Source organism: Panthera uncia (genome assembly GCF_023721935.1).
Source record: "Panthera uncia isolate 11264 chromosome A3 unlocalized genomic scaffold, Puncia_PCG_1.0 HiC_scaffold_11, whole genome shotgun sequence".
Taxonomy (NCBI): Eukaryota; Metazoa; Chordata; class Mammalia; order Carnivora; family Felidae; genus Panthera; species Panthera uncia.
The window spans coordinates 82,424,555-82,447,957 of record NW_026057578.1 but is presented as its reverse complement, the minus strand read 5'-3'; positions in this window follow the sequence as shown (position 1 = coordinate 82,447,957).

Sequence of the window (23,403 nt, the reverse complement as noted above, 5' to 3'; positions counted from 1 at the left end):
TTCATGTATATCAGACATAATGCATCAAAGATCATACCGTGTCAATTGATTTCCTTGAAAAAGAGAACCAATAGAAGAGGTGTATTTGGAAGCGACTTCCAACATTTAAAAAACTACTTGGAAAAAAGAGATCTCAGAATAGCATCTGGGAAATTAACTAGGACCATCAATTGTGCTGAAATAATCACCAAGGACTTAGTTGACACATAGCCAATGTTCAATATGATGACTGTGGCCAAGAAGTATTTGTGAAAGTAACTACAAATGAATTTAGAGGAAATTGTAATTTTCCCCTTTAGTTATTTAAGTGATAGGAAACCCATCAAAATGATGACAAATGTTACAAGCTGACTTTGCTCCATGGAAATGATGTTCAAATAATACAGTGCCTGAGCACCTCTGCCTAATTACCTAGGCACTATAGTGACAGATAGTTTAGAAATATTGAGGTAGCTATTGATAAAGCACGTGGAAAATGTGAATATTCTTCAAATTTCTGACAGCGGAGATGGACACGGAACTCCTGGTTTAAATGGAGAGATCATGGCTTCTTTCCTGGATTTAGCTCATTTCAGGTCCATTGAGCATGCGTTAGAATCAGTCGTGGTTTTTCAATGGGACATCATTTTTACCCCTGATTTAGAATACAGTAAACCACTCTTTTTTTTTTCTTTTTAAAGAAAGAAAGCTTGCCATTGACTTACGATTTAAAAATATCTAGCATATGAAGAAGGCATGCTCACAACATTCAAAGCAACTTTACACAGAGGAAATTCTGGGGTAGGGGTATCTCTGGAGCTGTTACTTATGAAAGTCTGGATTAGCCATGTGACCTCTCAGCCTCATTTTCTTCAAGTTTAAGATGAGGTCAACAATATGTAGCTCAATGTCCATTGTGGGGATTAAGTGATACAACATTTGGGGAAACATTCTGTTCTACAAAATAGATAAAACTATGGCTATGATTAATGTTACCAAATGACTTAAAAAATGGCTACACTAAGAATATTTAGGCAAAACAAAAATTAATTCAATGAAAATTAATTAATTCACTTAATTCTCTTCTTTCCTAAAAAAAAATCTGCTTTGGGTAAAAATAATTAATGGAGTATCCAGGTGTCAGGATAGTCACAGTTTTCATATTAATAAGGATCACACTACATGGAATTTTTCTGACTGTGGCTCCATTTAGAAATCTTAGAAATTGGTGATTCCTTTCTTGACTGAGTGCATGGGGACTTTCCTTTTGGCATCCTGTCCAGAGGGATTTATTGGCTTAGTCTTTGACTATCCATTTCTGTGGCCACATTGAAAAATGTTTACTTCCAACTAGTTAAATTCATGATTCTGCTTGTGTAAAATTCCTTGTGTCTGTTTCCTAATGAGAAAAAAGCCAAGTCGATAGACCTGGGTTGGTGAGGCCCTGAATAATCTATTTTTTTCTATTAGTATTTCAAGTAAGGCAAATCTAGAGTTATTCAAGTCATAATGTTTTACATGAAAGCTTGCTATTTAGTTGGCTAAATATTTAGTTTTAGTTGATAAAATAGTAAATATATATATGTATATAATTACATATAAGAATCATACAGGATAATATATACATACTATATAGGAATCAGGTGGCTTATCTTAACCTGAAAGAAAAACTGCAATAAATTATTACTTAAATGTGAATTCTTCCACAAACTTTCTTCCCTTTACAGTCTGTCTCTGAACTACACACAGATCTTGGAATAATTTTCCTGCTTAGGTTCAACTCTTCAATAACTAAAAATCCATAGATCCTGCAGTTTATTCTGTAACAAATTTCGATTCCTCCAGTTGTTATTTTTACATTAGAAACAGAGTTAATGCTTAATGGGGACTTGGTCTGTGTGAGATGGTGTGCTAAGTATCTTTTTTTTTTTTTTAATGTTTATTTATTTTTGAGAGAGAGAGAGAGAGAGAGAGAGCGAGCTTGAGCGGGGGAGGGTCAGAGAGAGAGAGGGAGACACAGAATCTGAAGCAGGCTCCAGGCTCTGAGCTGTCAGTACAGAGCCTGATGGGGGCTTGAACTCACAGACTGTGAGATCATGACCTGAGTCGAAGTTGGACACTTAGCCGACTGAGCTACCCAGGTGCCCTAGTGTGTTAAGTATCTTACTTGAAAATTTTTTCACCTTTATAACAACAATATCTACCCTGGGGAGTAGATATTATTACTATTATTTTAAAGGTGAGGAAACTAGGGGCACCTGGGTGGCTCAGTCGGTTAAGCATCCGACTTCGGTTCAGGTCGTGATCTCACAGCTCATGAATTCGAGCCCCCCATCGGGCTCTGTGCTGACAGCTCAGAGCCTGGAGCCTGCTTAGGATTCTGTCTCCCTCTCTCTCTGTCCTTCCCCTGCTTGCACTCTGTCTCTCTCTCAAAAATAAATAAACATTAAATTTTTTTTTTAATTTAAAGATGAGAGAACTAAATATTAAGGAATAAAATTGTTTAAGGACATACATTTAATGGGTGGTATAGCCAGTATTCAAACCTAAGGCAGTTTGACATGAATGTATGTATGTATCATATAATATATATTGCATATGTTCTATGTATTATATGTTGTATATGTGTGCCATATTGTATGTATGTATAGATGTATTTGTAATATATGCCTAAATATGTACGATATGCATACACACATACATATATATTTCATGAACACATAAATAAAATACCCCAGCTCATTGCAACTGCAGCATACAATTTACATGGTCACTTACATGTTTTTTGCATTTCTACAAAGGAATTTGCAATGAAAGCCATTAAATAGGATGCAATTTGTAAGCCTTTCATTAAATAATGATTCTCAGCTGGATTTCTGAGAAGGGAATACTAATGCAACCATATGTAACTAGCATTGCAAGAAATTAGCGTTGCTGATTTAGTCTTGAATCAATCATTTTAAGCTATGCATTAGATTCTTTGCTGATATGTTTCTGTCTCAGACAACTTAGCACAAATTGTGTGCTGAATACAGTCATGTTCAGAGTATAATTTTTGTGAAATACCACTAACATTTCAAGTTTCTTGGATTTGGTAGGTAATGATCAAATCCATATGCAGAAAGTAAAAATGCTGCCACTCAGGGTCCAGTGGCTAATTACTAATCTCTAACATGTATTTCTCGGGCATGAGGTTAGGCGGTAAGTCAAGTTTCCAATGCCAACCAAAGTTAGATTTCTGAACATGGGAGCTGGAATGAGTTAGGGTGTGGGTGTGGCTGCTGTGTATTAAAGTCTCTAAAGCCCTAATCTGGTTGCCAAGATTTGAAAATGTTTTGAGACATTTTGAGGTTTTCCTGGAAACTGTGTTATTGGGCCAGTTCTACCGCATTTTCTCCAAGTTTGAAGCAATGAAGTATGCTATTGTCCATGCTTATTTTATTAGTCACAAGAAGCTGTTTTAATAACAATGATGATCAGAGTTTTAGCTAAGAGAGATCATGAGAGAAGAAGCAGAAGAATTCTAAAGACCTAGATAAGTTAGGTCTTCTGGGGGAGAAAATGTGCTAAGAAGCCTTAGTTGGTAAGGCATGCCAATTTGTTGCCCCTCCAGGGTCTGAACTGCTCCCTTTAGACAGAACTCTATGGAACCTACAACCATAATTGTATTTGATTGTTATTTATCTTAACTTTATTTTATTCTATAATAGCTCCCTTCCCCTACTTATACTTTGACTAATTGGTTATTTTTATTCTGAGGAATGACATTGGTGTATTGCTTTCTCATGGTGTCATTTAACTGGTTTTTCTTTTTCCTGCCTACTAGTGATTGATTAGATTATGGTTCAGAGTTTTGACCAAGAATTCATAGGTAATGCTGTGTCTTTCCTATTGCATCATCTCCATAAACACATAACATCTGTTTAATCAATCAGTGAGTGGCTTCCTAGGTGGCGTCCCTCTGCTCCATCCATTATAAAATTTCCTGTAAGTCTTTCACCTAATGATTTTGGCAGCTATAGATGAAGGCTACCTTGATCCATTATTTCATTAGGTAGTACTAAAATGTTTTAGAATAAAGTCTATTCCAGCTAAAAGGAGAATGTGAGGTTGGTGACACCTCCTGAGAAAAAGCCAAGGACACTATACAGGGACAGCACAACAGTACAGAACAACTAAACAATATGATTCAATTGGACAAGCTTATAAGATATAGTCAACATTCTCAAGTATATGTGATAAATATATTTGCCAGTGGCAGCAATAAGAAAACCTCCAGGCTGGTGGAGAAGCCAAAGCCCCAACACAAAATTGCTCACAGTAAAGGCTCAAGAACAGAATGGTCTTAATCTTTATGCTCCTTGATGTGTCTTCTAGTGGAGTCCAGGTGGTTTCAGTTTCATCCAAGCCTCAAATTCCAAGGAAGATAACAAGGTGACTGTCATATCTCATTTTATGAATGTTGTACATCTAATTCTTCCAAGGTAAATATTTCGTTAAAACCAAACAAATTGTAGAGGCCAAATTGCCTTGCTGTTTCTTAGTATATTTATCCCATAATAACAGCCATCAATATCGGTGGTTTGAATGTCTTCAAAAAGAAACAACTACTAACAAAAATAAAACAAAGCAAAACAGGTTTAGGATCTGTTTTTTTAATTATTATTATTATTCATGCCTTTCTGCCTTTCCCAACTGATATTCCTCATCTCTACCATAGACAACAGAAAATTATTTGAGTGACTATTTTCTCAGTTATCCCAAGGATGGTTCATAACCAGCAGCACTCTGGATTCATAGGAGAGAGGGGAATTCATTACTTAAAGTAAAAGTCTAAAGGCATTAGGCCTTAATTCTCTTGTGGGACCCCAATGGAGAAAGGCTGCTAAACTGTAAATACTTAAGCATCTTGGTTAGCCTGAAAGATCCTTGAAAACATTTCTTGTTCATCTTTGTCTTCACCATGTTGCCTAGCTCAGCACCTCGTCCATAGCAAGTAATCAAATAACATTTGACATTCATTGAATAAGTGTTTGATTAAGCCTAGATACACGGCCTTGGTTGTCATAGTCCACAGAACTTGCTCTTTTGCAAGAAACATAAAAATAGTGCCAACATTTCTTATTGCTCTCCTTTCCAAACATTTCTGTCCCTTTCTTCTTTTATTTTCTTTATAGAACTTATTGTCCAACAGAACCTATATTTTTACTAATTTTTATATTTCCCTCCAGTAGAATAAGTATTTTTTTGTTTTGTTCACTGCTTTTCTCCCACAGTGTCTAGGTTAGTACCTGGCACAAATGTATAATGATAAATATAAGAATAATAATATTATAAAAATATAATAATATATTATATGAAATATTATAATATGAAATAATATTGAATAATTTCAATTCAATATTCAATTATTGAATAATTCAATAATATTCAATTTTCATATTGAAATAATATGAAATATATATGAAATAATAAGTATATAAAATATATTTAAAATAATAAAATAAAATAAAAAATAATAAGATTTAACAACATAATAAAAATAAATATGTAAGGAACAAATGAATGTTCTGAGTATTCCTTCTTATATGAAATGTATGAATGGCATGCTTTCTGTCCATTTCTTTAACTCCATATATGTGTATATTGCCCAAATATTCCCAAATTCTTTTGTCTTTATTTTCAATGTCTAATAAAACAACTCAAACCTATTTCCTGTGTAACTATAGGAAACCCTATCCCTGAATTATTTTGCTGATTACTGGTAGGTGCCTAGACGTCCCATTCATTGTCTATCACTTCTCTTCCTGGGCCTATCCCAAAACTGCTCTATTATTGCCATTCGCTCCCCAGGTAGTGCTTGGGGAGGCTATGGCTTTTTCTTCCCCTGACTTCTCCCTGAATACAAATACAACTTCTACCTCTATTTCCCCAGTTTCCGTAAAAGTCGCATTAGATTGCCATGATTAACCACCTTTACTGAGGATTTGGGGAAATCATAAGAGCCACTCAACATAGACAACTCTGGAACAAACAGTGCAGGTCATGAGGTTTGTTGGTCACAATCTGTCATGAGAATCACCTGCTGGCCATTTCTTTCCTGGGACCTAGGTTGTCTGTTATGTTTGTGGGGCCCATGCCCTCTATGTCAGTCTCCTTCCCCCTTTTCTCTTTTCTGGTCTATACACTTAGTCCTTCTCAAAGGCCTGAACTATTTTTTTTTTTCTCCTCAAATTGCTGGTTACTTTCCATTGCTAATGGCTTTCCTTCTAGACCTGGCTTTAAGACTTGCCTTTGAAAACTAAAAGAGCCCATTTCATTTCTCCAATGAAAACAAATCATTCCCCCATTTGATACATTCTCCTGCCACTTTCAGAGTGTGACATAATGTCCTTGTTTTACCCTGGGTTCCCTCTGGAGAGCAGAGTTCCCTCTTTTTTGGAAGTGATCCTAGGGAACAAGAAATGGGATTTGAAGAGTAAAACAGTTCAAGGGTGCAATACTGAGCAGGCCACCAATGTAGTTAACACACTCAATCCTTCTGGCACTTTCTGAGGAACTGTGCAGACATGTTTCAGAATCCTCTCAAAGAACAGAAGGGGAAAGCCTTTAGCCGCTCTTGACACTTCTGGGCACATAATGGATATCTGCATGTGTGACTGTCAGCTGGGTATCACAGAATCAGAGGATCTCCAGGGCATATGCCATATGATTGAGAGAGGCACTGCAGGGTATCCCTGTGTAAGACTGGCTGCCAGAGCTGTGGCTGGGATAAAAGGCAGGCTGAAAGCATAGAAGGTGGTGCCCCCACATTGTTAAATACAAAATTTAACACTGGGCAGGAACTCAGAATTTCTACGCCGTTACTGACTGCATGAACTGGGACAGATCCCTTTACTTCTCTGAGCTTACATTTCTTCAAAATAAATAATGCCTTATTTCAGAGGATTATTGAAGTTCAGAGATAATTTAACTAAAACATAAAACTGTGAAGTCAAGCAGGTAATATGTATCCCAAATAGATTTATTATAATATATACACTTAATGTTAAAATCTTACATGACTACCCAAATCAAAGTCAAGGAATAATAAATCATTTCTGTAGTAGTAGGCAATCAGATTTCCTTGAAGGGGATGCTGATCCTTACTGTGGCGGGGGCGGGGGGGGGGTAGGTTCCCACATTTGCATTCTTTTCATCCAGAGAATATATGTGGAGTGTAGATGCCCAATTACCTGAAGAGGGCCTTGAACCCATGGGAGCAGATGTATGGCAAACGTGAGGGCATATTTGAGCCTCCTTGATGTGCAGAAACTTCATGCAGTGTTGGTGCCTTAACAACAGACACACTTAGGGCTGTAAATGAAGGAAGGTTGAGTAGCAATGTGGGAATGATCCTTCCTAAAGGCGAAAATCTATCCTGTCAAGCCAACCACCACTCAAGGCTGTAGGCTCTTGCACTTCAGAGCAACATAGTTGTCACACTCTCCCATGGGTACTTGTGGAAAGGTTAGCAATTGAGGGAAGGGATCTGACTGAAGCTTCAAGCTGAATATTGGAAAAGTAATTTATTATTCTTTCCAGGAAGTAACACATGTAACAAAACCATCACTGAAGTTTGCCTAGACAGGTATAGAAACAAAGAAAAAAAAAAAAGTTAGAGAGGGAGGAAGCCAAACCATAAGAGACTCTAAAAAACAGAATAAACTGAGGGTTGATGGAGGGTGGGAGGGAGGGGAGGGTGGGTGATGGGTATTGAGGAGGGCACCTTTTGGGATGAGCACTGGGTGTTGCTTGGAAACCAATTTGACAATAAATTTCATATTAAAAAAAAAAAAAAGAAACAAAGTCCATCAAGATATACCCAGGCAAATCTGGATTTGTTTCTCAAAATACTATCATGAGGCATAAACTGAGCTGCCAGGCCAAGGTGAGGCCCATCCATTAAATGCTGCTAAAAGTTTTCTCTTGTCAGAAGTTCCAGGGAAGGAGCAAAATGATAAAAAGTGCCACATATTCTTTAATTGTTGTGTATTTAAAATACTAGAAGTTTTTGTTGCAGTTACTAAAAACATTAAAAGAGTAGTTCAGACTCCCACAGTCTATAATTAAAAAAAAAATCAGCTTTTGTAAACATAGTTAGGTTTGCCTGAAATCAAATCCTTTACAAAACAGGACAGTTGGCATTGTTGTCAATTACTGGTCACAGCAAGATACCTGTGACCGTTTCTGTCAATAAGTAAAAACACTGTGCTAAAAGTCAGTTCTTTGGGTAATTCTGGAAGCAAATGAGTTATTTGGGCTTTGGCTTGGTTAGTTTATGTCATTTCTCTAATTCTTTTACTGTGATTCTTTATTATTTATTTAAGGAAGTCTGTATCAAATGTGTTGACACAATTAACACTATATACTTATAAAATATTTATTAGTTTTAAAAGTTCTTTAATATTTGTTAATCTCATTTTTATATGTCTTGATATTTCAGTTTGAAGTGTCTTTGTGTGTATATGTGCATACACATGTGTCCATGTGTGTGCATTCGTGGTTGAACATATAAATAGAAAAACCTCATGAGATCATCTCATCTACAAGGTATTATTTCAGCAGAACTGAAAAACTTTTCTTCCATCAATGCGCTTCTTAAATCACTAATTCTCAGAATTCCAGTTTTAGTGGTTCATTGCTTGGGCTCAAGTGTTAGTCCTTCGTAATTCCTCTAAGCAAGGTGATACCTAAAGTCATATCATACATTGGATGTCTATGAGCTAGTTTGTCAGAAACATTTAGTTTGAAGGAGGTGAATAGCTTGTAAGGGCATTGGGAACCCAGAGGGCTGAAGTGGAGTTACCACTGAAGAATGGAGTATGGTAAAAGACACAGAGAGGATGGACTAGAAGAATCTATGACCTGTAGTTCTCACTGCCCTCTACATAACTCCAAGGGGATGCAAATTAGAAACTATCAAACTGACAAAACTTACACTTTTTTCCTCACACAAATGACGTCCTATCCTCAACAACTACTCTGTTGTCATAGCCATCAAAAAATGGGGAAGGCAGGGCACCTGGGGGGCTCAGTTGGTTGAGCATCCAACTTCGGCTTAGGTCATAATCTCACAGTTTGTATGTTGCAGCCCCGCGTCAGGCTTGCTGCTGTCATTGCAGAGCCTGCTTTGGATCCTCTGTCCCCCTCTCTCTGCCCCTTCCCCACTTGCTCTCTCTCAAAAATAAATTAAAACAAACAAACAAACAAATGAAAAACCAAAAAAGAAATGGGGAGGGAAAATATCACTCTTGGAAGGGTGACAAGATAGAGCAGGAAAGAATCCCCATGGCCTGACCCAAAGGGGAGAGGAACGGAAGCCCTTCTGGTTCTCACGGACTGTGAAGAGAAAGTCAGAGATGGGTTGGGGCTCATCTTCTGAGTTTTCTAAAGAAGGCTGAGGCAGAGTGCCAGGCAAGGCATGATCTGACCTATTAGTATGGGAGGCCGAGTGTCCTTAGAACACTGAGTATGAAACATGTGAGAATGAGCCAACATTCACCAAGTACCAAATGAGACCCTGCAGCAGACAACAGCCCAAGAATCATGTGGAGATCCACCATACCAATTGAGAAAAAAAAAAAGGTGTGGGGGAAGAAACAGCTCTCACCAGAGGTTGAACTGTTAAAATTAGAAGAAAGGGGGTGGGGCACTGGAGGAATTTTATGATAACTGAAGAAAATAAATATGCTACAGTTTTCCAGCACACCTGTGTCATGTGGATAATTTTATGGCAACAGCAACAGTTTTCAAGGAAAATATGTACCTTTGTAGATCTTGTCCATGTCATTCTAGGTGTTCTAATGGGAAGAATTCTAACATATCTTTATTCCAGGAGCAAATTATAATGCTTTCCTCACTTTCTTAAAGGAAAGAAATAATAAATCAACCTTATGTGATCTGTCTCTGTCCTTAACACAACTTACAATTTTGTGAGATTTGATGAGAGGCAATAGTCATTCATGATGACTGTTATGTTCTCTCAAGAACATAATGCCAGAAACTTGGAAAACTTACGGTTTTTTGGAAATCCTAATTCTGATGACTAAGCTAGTCTTATGTGTTGGGGCCACTGCATAGCTTCTAAGTGAAAGCAAGATGGTGGCAATTTTCTGAATAGGCCCATTGATGGAGGACTCAGGCTCCCTATCTTTAATGGCTGTGACTTGGGTGTCTGGTAGTGGGTGGCAATAAAAGTTATTTGAGATGTCACATTATACAAAATAATAATGACTTTTAAAAAAGGTGTGAATTGAAATGAAAAGACTGCACCTCTGAAGTTTCAAGACAAGCTATGCAATATAAATAATCAACATATCATTTGGCTTCAGTTTGAGTCCTAATTCTAAACAGCTTACACATTTTCAAGTCAGAGTTACAGGAAAAACATTGATAGCTAAATAAACAGAGTGAGTGCATGATTAATGTTTAAAATAGTAAACACTTCACATTTGTAGCATTCCTTCAACAGATTGGTCCGGGAGACCTTGTTTTCATTCCTGCTCTGCAATCTGCGTTTTATTTATTTATTCTCTTTATGTTGAATTCCTCTCTTTTAATTTACCTTTCATCTTAATTTACTCTAGGGGGCAAAGTGAAAATGTCTAAAATAAGTGAAAAATCTAAAACAATTAGAAAATTTAAGACTGAGCTATAATCAACTCTAAGAACATTACTGCCTTTTCCAGCAGGATGAATTGTAGGCAATAAAAAGATACCATTAGTAGCTATTTTCTTTAGACTTTTAAAGACTCATAAAGCTTCATCTTATATTTCTAACAAAGAAATAAAATCATTCAGGAAAATGTTGAGGGTAAGAAGAGGTGAGGTCTTTTTGCTTATTTGTACTTTGTTAGGAGTTACGTAAAAATATAAGAAGAGTGAGGAGTTCTAAGGGGGGATTTCCCCTCACAGATCCCAGCAGCCCTAGCCAAGATGTGTTCACATTGTGTGATACTGAGTATCAACTAAAATTCAGCCATTGACCTATTAGGAAAAAAAAATTAAGAAAGACATGTGATTTCTGTGTTTTTTAAAGATCAAAAAAAGAGCTGGCCTAGAAATTATTCAGAGATAATGCTTGAATCATATTGGATTTCAGATGTGCTCTACCGATCTACTTTTTGAATGGAGAGAGCAAAAGGTCCTGTGCAGAAATCCTTAGTGTCCATGATTGGGTTGATAAATGCTGAGCATGTGGGTACATTTTACAAAATGTTAGCCACTGCCTCCCAATGGGAGAAGGATAGGGATATGTGATCCTGACAGTTGTTGGCCATATGTCCTATGTCCTGGTTACTCAAAATAATTTCCATGAGTAGAAGTTTTGATCCCTTCCAGAGTCAAGATAGGCCCAGAACACAAATGCAGAGACCTCTTATTCATGGGAGAATTAACCAATGTAAGGATGGTCTAGGTGTGCACATTCTGTGCATCTCTCTGGTTCTTCCTTTGTTCAGTGATATGCCTTCTTGGGATACTACCGATATACTGTTGTGTTGCCCAACATCCTCCTTGGTCAAAGGTTTACCTTTGGGAGATAGTTTTGAAAATATCTGTTCATGATCCATTTGTCATTTTCCTATGTGATGTCTTTATGTCTGTAAAAGTAAAATCAAGTGTAATTCTTAGAAATCAACAGCCCATAAAAGAAACAAGTACACTTGATCACAGACAGAACTTTCCTGAGTCTGCCACTTTCCAGCAAGTGGAGTACCCACAAAGGAACATTTGGGTTCCAGGCTATTATGCTTGGTGGGAAGTCCTTGTGACGCAGCCAGAGGGTGCAGAAACCTAGATATTTGCAGACCATTAAGCAGACCATGTAATGGAGATTAACAGATATTTTCCCTCATCATCTGAAGGATATTATGCTTGATACTGTGTTTAGACAACTTGAAAAGCCACTTATGTGCAGATTGTAAAACAGCACTCAGACAAAATAGGTGTTTATAGAATTGGTCTGAAAGGCCAAGGCATGCCATACCCTCCCTCCTTCTCACCCTCTTCTGAGAATTTGCTGAGCACCTATTTTAGCCATGTATTCTGGGGACCAAAAGCATGAATCATTCCTTGAGGAATTTACAATCTAGGGTGAGTACAGACCTGTCAAGACCAAGCTATGAAGAACAAGGCAAACTAGAATGAAACAAAGCTTATAATCCTGAGGTGAACCATAGGTTATCGACATGCTGAAGTAAGACTAATCTTCTAGGAAAAAATTCTTCTAGAAGGTGTGTTTTGAAAGATGTGTATGAAGGATTTCAATAGATATGAAAAGGAAAAGGTTTTAAGTCAAGCTGAGGGAATAATGCACAGTTGAAATGTAGAGAGGGAACTAGGCAATAGCAGAAGACCAACTTGAAATGTGATTGGAGATCAGTGTGTTGAGGAATGGAAATATTTCTTTAACAAACACTTTTCTAGCACTGGTGATGTGTCAGGAATTCATAGCAACTTACTGATGTCTGTGCTATTACTATCCTCATTTTACAGATGAGAAACCTGAGGCTCAGAGAGGTTAACTGGTGATGCACCACAGCCAGCAAGCCTCAAACCTGGATTCATGCCCAGGCTCTCTGGCTCCAGTGTCTGTGCTCTTCTTGGTAAGATATGAGTCTCAGGACTTTGTACCATGTTCTTTATTCAATGAAGAGTCTTTGGCTGCTTTTTAAGGGGTTAATGATCTAATATAGGTGCTGGGAAATCATTCCAGTAATGGAATGATAGTTATATTAGAAATCACCAACACCGGCGCAGAGATCTTAAGCAGAAGAGAGTTTATATTTGTTGAAGCTTATTACATTAAAGGCAGTGTACTAGCCATATCTTGTGCATGCGCTGAATTTCCCGGTTTTCACCTTGGGTGGAAAGAAGTCATGTTAAAGGGAATAACTTCTACTTCACCAGCTCTTACCCCTAACTGCTGTTTTGGGACCTCATTTCCTCCCCCTCTCCCCCTGCCTCAGTCTTCAGGCATTTGGGAAGCTTCTAAGGGGTCTTTCACATGTGCTTTGGAACGAAGCAGTCATCTACTAGTCCAGTGTTGTCCAATAGAACTGTCTACGATGATGGGTCTGTTACTGAGACTGAGAAACCGAATTTTTAATTTTAATTCATTTTTTAAAAGCAACATATGTGGCTAGTGGTACCATGTTGGACAGAACAACGCAGATTGGTATTTCCTGGGCACTTCTGCTGGTTACCACACTTCTCCCACTGAGTGTTTTTGGGTGAAGCCTCTCTCTCTAAACATGGCAGCTACCTCTGTTGGGAATATCCCTTTCTCCTGTACCACTGCTTCTGATTGGGACTACTGCCAACTCTCAACAGAATCCACTGCTTCTACCAGGCATGGCCACTGCTGCTGACTTCTCCCCACAGTGCTGCCCTAGGGAGAAAGGCAAATCCCCAAAGAGTATATATTGTGCCCCCGTATATTGTAGAAATTTTAGAAAAACAGCTCTTTCAATTTTTACTTTAAGTTATTGACAAGTGTATAGAATGACAAATACCAATATGTTAGGATTAGTCCTCTCAATCAACTTTGAGGTTTGTTTTCAAAGTTTGTCTTCTTGCCAGACCCCCTCCTCTTTGGGATGAATTTTCTTTCAAAGAGCTCTACAGTATGTAAGACATCTAAATTTGAGCAAGTTCAAATCTTGGGCAAATTAAAATGCTAGTTTAGGTGCAGATGAAGTGCTGTGATAAACACAAGTTACCTCATTTAACGCTTACAGCAAAAATACCTCCCCCAATAGAAGAAAAAATGAAACCCTGAGAGTTTAAATAATTTGCCAGAAGTCACCCAGCTTTATATATGGTTGAATCAGGATTCAAATCTAGGTCTCAGGTCTTGATTCAAATCAAGTCCAGCCTCTTTTTCCTTTATAACAAACTGCCCCTCTGTTAAGAGCCCATTGCAAAAAGAAGAGAATTTATAATTATGTAAGAGGTTTATGTGTATGTTATACTGATTTGAAATTTAAGTACATTGAAACGTTTTAAAAAAGAAGGCATGTTTAAGAATAATTAGCTGAGGGTTGATGGGGGGTGGGAGGGAGGGGAGGGTGGGTGATGGGCATTGAGGAGGGCACCTGTTGGGATGAGCACTGGGTGTTGTATGGAAACCAATTTGACAATAAATTTCATATTAAAAAAATAGTAAAATAAAAATTTTTGAGGAGCCTTAAAAAAAAAAGAATAGTTAGCGAATCTCAAACAGTAGGTTAGTGTATAGTTGCAAATTGTTGTTTTCAAAGTAGCTGCTGTTTTGAGCAGCTTTGGGATTTCATGTTTCAAACCCGTTTGGTGTGCACATGGTAAATCAGATATCAGAAATTAATACTAGGTCAGGTGCCTGGGTGGCTCAGTCAGTTAAGTGCCTAACTTTTGATTTTGGCTCAGGTCGTGATCTCATGGTTCGTGGGATGGAGCCCCACGTTGGGGTCTGTGCTGACAGAGTGGAGCCTGCTTGGGATTCTCTCTCTCCCTCTCTCTCTCTCTCTGCCCCTTCCCAGCGCTCTCTCCCAAAATAATAAATAAATAAACATTAAAAAAAAAAGAAAGAAATTTAGACTAGGTGATATTTGGAATGGCCACAACCAAGTCACTCCTTAGAACTAACTAGGAGTTACCAAGGAATCATTCATAGTGCCTGCATTGAACACATTGCTTTTCCATTGTTTGAAAACTTAAGATGTTAAACCCTTTGGGACTGCCACGCTGTTATTGCAGAGATTTGTGGAGGGTCAGCATTGTGGCTACAACTAAATCAGTACACAATTGTTTTGTAAAACAATGACTAAGACTAGAAGACACTGGGCAGTCAGCAAAATCAAAATGCCACTCTCCTTCCCCCCCCCCCACCTGTGTTTTGAATATTTTGAAAACAACAGCACCCCATACTTTGCAGATTTTGCTTTAAGTAGGCTTTCTCCTGGAGTTAAGATCAGGGGAAATCCCACAGGATCTTATAACTAGTATTTTTTTTTAAAAATAATGGACACAGGGTTAAAATTCCTTTGCTAGAAACAAAAGAAAACCTCCCCCCCTCCCCCACCTCTCGCTTGCTCTCAAGAATCCATTCTTTACCTTTTATTTTCTAATTAAGCAAACTTCAGTTATTTCACATAATAATGATCTTGCAAAGTTTGAAATTCAGCTGGGAAGATCTAGTTCATAGAGGGCAGATAATTTGTTGTATCCCTTCCACCAGGATATGTTAAGACTGATCATATCATCCATTATCTTGTTCTCTTTGCTTTAGTCATATATTACATAGAGTTATCTGGGCAACAAATATATTTTCCAGTATTTTTTGGTAAGCGACAACTTTCAGATGCTTTGAAAAACAATGCAATATCCCCACACACGATTTATCACCATGCCATTTGTACTTTTGGTATACACATTTTTAATTATAAGTCATGTAGCATTGCACCATTACCTATGCTGGGTATTACAGAGCTAAGTGGTACAAGTGAAATATTTCTGCTTAATCAAATCTTTTTTTTAAATTTTTTAAATGTTTTTATTTATTTTTGACACAGAGAGAGAGAGACAGAGCATGAGTGGGGGAGGGGCAGAGAGAGAGGGAGACAGAGAATTTGAAGTGGGCTCCAGGCTCCTAGCTGTCAGCACGGAGCCTGACGCGGGGCTCGAACTCACGGATCACGAGATCATGACCTGAGCGGAAGTCAGATGCTCAACCGACTGAGCCACCCAGGCGCCCCTTCAAATCTTATTTAATAAATGATATTACCTTAGGCCACCCGTTTGGTTTCACACCAAATAAAAGCCTTTTTATTTGACGTGAAGACAAAAGAACTTCCTAGTGTCACCTCTGGCATATCTATTTCTCCCTTGCAAGCCTAGCAGTGCTGGGTTTTCTGCCCTGGCAAACAAGGTCTAAAACTGAATATCCAGAAATCAAACTGTAGTTCCACCATTCCTGATGTCCTCCCAGGTGAGCTCCTGGGCTTCATGCTCATACTTCTAAAGCAAGCAAACTTTAAGCTAATTACGTGCTAGTGTATTCTCCCTTGCTGAATTTTGGCAGGTTGCTTCTGTAAATTATGAAAAATAAATGTGAAATATGCAGATGCCTTTTGTTTGAAGCAGATGTTTGGTCCATCTTGCCAGAATCCAATCAGCTGTTCCCCTGGGGGCCTTCTCTCCACAACATTATCCCACAGCAGCTTAGAAACATGAAGGGGTGATCAGAATAGCACTTCACAGGCCTTAGAGGAAGCTTCTGGACTTAAGAGGTCTTTGTTAAGGAGAATTAAAAATAGAAGTATCCCAACCCACAGGATTGAAACAATCAGATTGTCGCTGGTAAAAGATACTGGATACAGAACACTTTTCTCTGGTGATGTTTGATAGAATTGAGAAAAGGGAGGTTTCATTGTTGCCCTGATAGTCTCTGGGGCCTGCCTTTCATTCCATCTTGATGATTCATGGCAATACTTTGGACTGTTACAGTCACAAAATTGCTGCCAATGTTGTTCATACCATGGTTCAGTGTCTCCTCACACAGAAATCTCCCTTTAGACAATAGATTCTTTGATATTTGACCATTATGTGGCTAATTGATTAAGTTTAGGCAACAATACAGAGTAAGTCAATTCAGAATAATTCATCGATGAAGCAAACTAACTGCCATGCCATCAAAGACTGGCCATTCAGCTGAAGACCTCTGATTCACGGACAACCGACTAATGTAGTGAAGCTATTGACCAGCCCTAACAATACAGAATAATCCAATACACCCTTTACTGATGTACATCTAGATGACAGAAAAATAAAAACGTTTAGGGTCACATATTCGATTTTGAAGGCGAAATCTGTTTACTCACTGATTCAGTGATTCTGTTTTACTGGGCTCTAATTTTATTGTGAAATCTGGGTAAAATATATATTCAAATATTTTACTGTTACTAAATCTGCTGACCACTGTCATGTGACTTTGGGCAAGTTACTTAACCTCTCCTAGCCTCAGTTTCCTCATCTATGATAACATCTACCACAGAGAACTTGTTTAAATGAGACAGTGTAAGTCAAGTTCTTAAACACACAGCGTCTGGGCCTGACACATAACAAAAGCTCAATAGTGGAGAACTAATGCTGTAATTTTCCTATTCACTTTCTACCACTTCTCAATGAGGGTTTATTTTATGTATGTACACATGTATGTATTTATGTATTTATTTACTTTTACGAATGCACATCTTTTGTACCACAGTTAAATACACTTCCCCTGCTTCTATTCACAGCAGAAGCAAGGATCCCCTTGCCAACATGTTCTGCTCTACCGTAGATATTTTGTATGAAGCTATATGATGCTTGCAATCTCCTCTTACTTTTATTATTTGGGCTAATAACGTCTTTAACTTTATGAGTCCCATTTCCCACACTTTCTCTCTTCTGAATCCACTTCAGAATTCTAAGCTCTTGTTTAATGCAAAGTTCCATAGTCTTCTAAAGGTCTGATTTATGAGTATAATGAAAGACTTTATACTTAGCTAATATTTACTGAGCCCCAACTATGAGTCAGGAGCCAAAGTATTGCGTGTGATTAAGACAGACAAGGTTCCCTCATGGATGGATTGGAGTAAGTAACTAGGAAATACCTCACAGCCTCTGTACCTGAGCCACAATTCATGATTTCCAGAATCATGTACTGTGGCTAGTGTTAGCTAGAGCATTATAGAGTAGATGTACATTTTATTTCTGTATTTCTGGAATTTTTGTGCACTCCAAGAACATTTCACCATGTGTTTTGGAACAGTACAACTGATTAAAAAGTAAACGTTTTGATCAAATGGTAGATTATTAGTTTCTTTCTGACATCAAGTAAAATTGATGTCACTCTGGCAACGTATAGATACATCCTTACTGTGCTTTTATTTTGCAAAGCACTTTGTTATCTGTACTAGAAAAATCTATGTTCTCAATATGTTTATCAAGTCATCTAAAAGAAAGGGATATGAGGAAAGAATAAAATAAAAAAGAGATAAAAGATAGATATGGCCTGTATCTTAGGGCTATTAATATTAAATTGATGATATAAAATCTACAGACTGAAAATAATAATTTATGGTGTTAAAAATAGTATTTTCACACAATTCACATAAAAATGGGTGAATAATAATACTCATCTTATTCTGTCGTTTGGGGATTAAATGAGGTAAATATGCAAGAATTTTATAAACTCAGAGAAGTCTGCAATTATTAGGTAACATGTCCAACTCTACAAAGCACACAGGCAGTTTTTCCTATTCCCCTTTAACATTAAAGAAACTGAGTCTCAGACAAACTGAACAACTTTCTAAGCCCATAGAGGTAACAAAACTTGGGGCTTAAATGTTGAGTCTAGGTCTTTTGATTCTAAACTGAACCTTTTCTCACTCTATTTCTCTAACTCTCAAATGATTTATGAATAATTAAAAGGCTACATAACAGTAAGACCATATTAATGTAATATAGACTTGATACATTAGTATTTGAGAAATATAAAGAAAACAAGCATAATCAGGAAGGCTTCCTGAGAGAGGTGATAGGTTTTGAAGGAGACGGAGCTGGATTGATCTATATATTATATATACTGTATGTATTATAGCCTTCCAATACTCTCTTTGCTTCTGGCTTCCTATCTAATTTAGGTTTATAATTCGAAATGATTTTTCCAACTTTGGAAGTATTTGACCTATCTTCTAGCATTTATTGTTCCACAAAGACCAGTTTTCATGTCCTGAGGAGGTGTGCCCCTGGCCAAGGGGCAGTCTCATGTGAAACAGAGGCAGAGGGCACACCAGAGAGCAGAAGCCACAGTTTTCCTCATCCACCATATGGGGGGGCATTCCAGATAGTGACCCAGGGCTAAGAGATACTATGAACCATGACCAACCTCTTGAGAAAGTCAAAGCTCAATTTCTCAGCCATTTTTTTAATTGGAATTTTCTTAGAAAAGTAGAAAGTTCTAAAAAAGACTGATAATGTCAACAACAATAATAATATAATAATTCTTTATAGATCTACATCCAGAGTTAAAGAGAATATATTTTAAAGACATCGCTAAAGCATTTATCTAGCTTTAACTGCCTCATCAAAGAATATTATTTTTTAAAAAGAAGCCTCATAAAGATGTATGAATATATAGACCTGTGATTATTCAAAAAAAAAATTGTACAAATCAAAATAAATTTGCTGGAGCAATTTAAAATAATTAACCTTTGACAAACCTCCCTCTCTGGTAATGGAATAGTAACTATATGAATAAAAGATAAGTCGTGACATTCAATGAATTACAATATTCATCCCATAAATTACTTGATATAATAGCTCTATAGTCTACGTTTTTATAACACTAAAATGTCCTAAACACTAAAGAACCCATTCATTTCCAGTGTACGGTTTGCAGATGGGTTGGGTAATTTCTTTTGCCTTCTTTGGATATCCTTTAATTAAGTCTTTTACTATTATTTTTTCCTCCCAGATACACCTTGTTTCAGCCTGTCAACCACTTCTGCAGTACAGACACCTGGAAAACTTGAGGCTTGTGCTCACTGCCCAAGTAGCTCTGAAAATGAGTGAGTGTGAACCTGATTTGCATGTTGGGTGGGATGGTTAAGGGGCTGGCATTGCTATATGGCTGATTGCCACATTTACGGATTTGGTGGTCCAGTCCATGGACCCTTTGGGTAAGGTGCTGCTCCTCTTTATGCTTCTGTCTCCACTTTCTGGGGATAAAAGGGTGGCGGTGATCTGCCCTGCTAGGTAAACTGAAGCCATCTTTGACCATATAAATATGATTAGAGACCACAGCGTGAAATATCGGTGCTTACTAATGATAACTAGGAGGTGTTTGTTGGCATACACAAGCCTCAGGATGGCAGAATGGCTGCAAAATGCCCAACATTTTTGGTTCAAAATGTGTTGCTATTTTAAACAAAGAATAGAAACCTATGGTGATAGGATATCTCCTGAGAAATGGATGCTTCTCTGGCTACCCATTTTACCTATTAAGTACAAGATTTGCTGGTCATCTAGGGGTAGCCGGTTGGTTTTCTTTAACACTTCTAAGTCATTTGCTAGAGTAAATTGAACAAAATGAACCAATGAAGGCAGCACTGGTTTCCAATTCAATGTGAATACCTCCCCGGGGTCTTTCTAATGCATTTTATATCACAGTAGAATGTGTCTACACTAACACATTGTTTAACATTTCTGTATCCTTGATCTCTTAATCATGGTCTGGATTCAGTTGTGCCATAATAAAAATAGACACCATTTATTGAACACTTATTCTGCCTCAGATATTGGGCCAAATCCTACAAATATATTTTCTTATTCAGTTCTTTCCACAACTCATAAGGTAGGTTCTAGTTTTACTCCCATTTTGCTTGAGAAGATTAAAGCTTAAACTTCTCAGGGATTTGCCTAATTTAACATTACACATTTAACTGTTACGCCGTGCTTCTCCAGACAAACCATGCTGTCTGGCTACCCAAACTCAAAACCCCTTCACAGAGAGGATTATCCTTGTTTCTTGACACTAACATCAGCAGGCCAGAGTTGCAGCTGTAGGTGATGGCAGGTACAACTCCAGAACTAGAGTTCACTTGGCTCCCTTTTTATCCCAAAGTCACAGAAGCAGGTGGGTGGGTCTTGCGTTAATTCCAGGCCCTTAAGTAGATGCTGATGCTGCAGAAACAGTCCTGAACAAATGGTGCAGAGTGCCCATTGCTGTAGCATTTTTGGGCAAGATATTGTTTGAGCCAAAAATACCTTCTGTTCCTCTGTCCTTTTTGTGAAAGTTCAGATGTATAAAAATAAAGGATGTATGGAAAATAACAGAGGTCACCAATTCACAGCCAAAATATTGTTCCTCAGTTTGGCGGGCTTAATAGAATTATGTCTAGGTAGTTGGACATATTTATTTTTTTCTATTAAAAAAAAATCCAGGGTGATTTTTTTTCCTGGTCTTCTTTGAATTTTTTTTCCCCCCTTCTTCAGAGGCCACTATATCTGAGCCACGAAGTTAGGGCTCATTGAATGGTCAGGAAGAAGGATATAGAAATCTGGTGAAGGGACCACCTATCAATCTATCAGCTATAAATGATTTTGATGGGTCATCTATTAACATTCCACGGAATGAGTTCTTCAGATACCCCTGAAGGAAACACTGCTCTTGCCCCATCATTTCTTTTTACCACTGAAAAAAGTTGGAGCTCAGAGAAGTTAAGGATTTTGCCTAGCTTTGCACAGCAAGTTGATTCTTCTGTCTCTTAGTTCAGCATCCATTCACCACATATTATGAGACATTTACTATGTGCCAGGAACTGAATAAAGCAAATTGGCTGTGTACCTCAAACTTAGATTTTAGGAAAGAAAAAAATGTATCTTAAAACCACAAAGGAATGTTCCGTTTCCTTTTTCATCTGTTATACATTTGTCCTTTTCCCTAGTTTCTTATGTTTAATGTCTTTTTATTCATAATCTGCAGAACGTTGTACTAGGTCTAGGGTAGAAAGAACATTTTGGGCGGCGGTGATTAAAAAAAAATGACTGTTTAGCACAAAGATCCCCCAATTTTTTTCAAAAAGGTGCTATTTTACATTTCCTAGTGTTTGGTTTTTTGAAGAAAGCCAAGTGGGGCCAAAAGCAAAATTTCTACTGAACTGAATTTCCTTCTTTTTAGTAGGATACAAAGTAAGAAATACATTGTAATCCAACATATGTGTGTGCCTGGGTATGCATATAAATATACAGTTGACACTTGAACGACGTACGTTTGAATTGCGCAGGTGCACTTAGAAGTGGACTTTTTACAGTATAGCACTATACATGCAGTTTCTTTTCGTCATGATTTTCTTAACATTTTCTTTTCTCTAGCCGTATATATACATAGTATAGTAGTGTATACTCTACATACATATATGTATGTATACATACATACAAATATATGTATGTATAGTATATATTACATACATATATGTACATATATATACATAGACATAACATACAAAATACGTGTCACCAGTGGGCTATTAGTAGTTAAGTTTTGGGAGATTTTCAACTGCGTGCAGGGTCGGCACCCCTAAGCCCTGCGTTGTTCAAGGGTCAGTTGTAATTGAAACATGAAAAGTTTCATGAAATGATACTCTCGTATGATATAATAAAAACAACATATTTTACATCAAATATGACCCTACTATTATTTCAACACTACAAGATGTGTCACACTGCCTATTCAACTTCATTTTTTTTTCTTTTTAAGGTAAGCAAAGTTCAATAAATTAACCAAAGCAATTTGGGCAAATGTTTCAATTCTCTATTTAAGTTTTCTTGTAAAAATACCAAAAGGTCAGGTGTCCAGTGCATTTTGTCTGGGTTAGCCCTTGATCATAGATGGAGTCATTTGCCATTCAACTGCTAAGGGTACAATGGGAAGTCTGCCCCCAATTTCTCTTTAGCCTTTAGATTTCCTGGAGTCTAATCATGTGAGTTACCTAGAGCCATGTTTCAACCTCTCTGAACTTTCATCACACATGTTAAATGAGGAAGGGTAAGTCTGCGTGACTTTCATGATCTTTTCCAGCTTCAAAGGCCTGTGATTGCATGGTGTATTTTTTTGAAGCCTGGGTACCTGTGAAAATAAAGTCACCTCAAATGTATTCTGTGCATAAACTAAGAATTTCTAGAGCCACAAATGTAGTCCATTTGAAGTTTCTCTAAAATGTTGACAGATGTGAAAGGGAACATTATCAAATGCTTAGTTTTTACCTTTGCGTTCAGATCTGTTGTTTCATTGGGGGCATTTTTATAAAGTAAAAATGTACTACTGCTGTTCTTGGAATTCTCCTGGTTCTGCAACAAATTTAATGAGCTAAAGCGCTGTCTACTTATGTGCACTTTTGTTTTTAAGAGATTTAGCCATTGTTGGGTTTAGGGTATCCCGGGGAGAGAGAGGTTCAGTTTTTCCTTGTCATGCTGTTACGACTGTAGTGCCTGTAGCGCGTGAGGGAATCCCAGCGGCAGCAACGCCAGCACCCGTGCACGTTATGCACAGTCCTCAGGGGCACAGGGATGGCATTTCAGCTGAGTTTGGTAAAAGTAATCTGGGTAACAGCCTGAATGCCACCTTTACTGGTAACGTAGCTCACCTGAAAAAAAAGGTGAGTTGTTTTATACTTTCTCCACGCACGGCTGTGTGAACATTTGAATCCTCAGATTAATAAAACAAGAAAATCAACTGAGAGATAGCGTTTAGGGACGTGGGGCTCTCGTGGGTCTGGGTGGAGAGAGTTTGGCAATCACTGAAGGCTTAGGAAATCTTTGTCCTTTCAGTCCTAAAGCAACTGAACTGAAGTTTTGGTC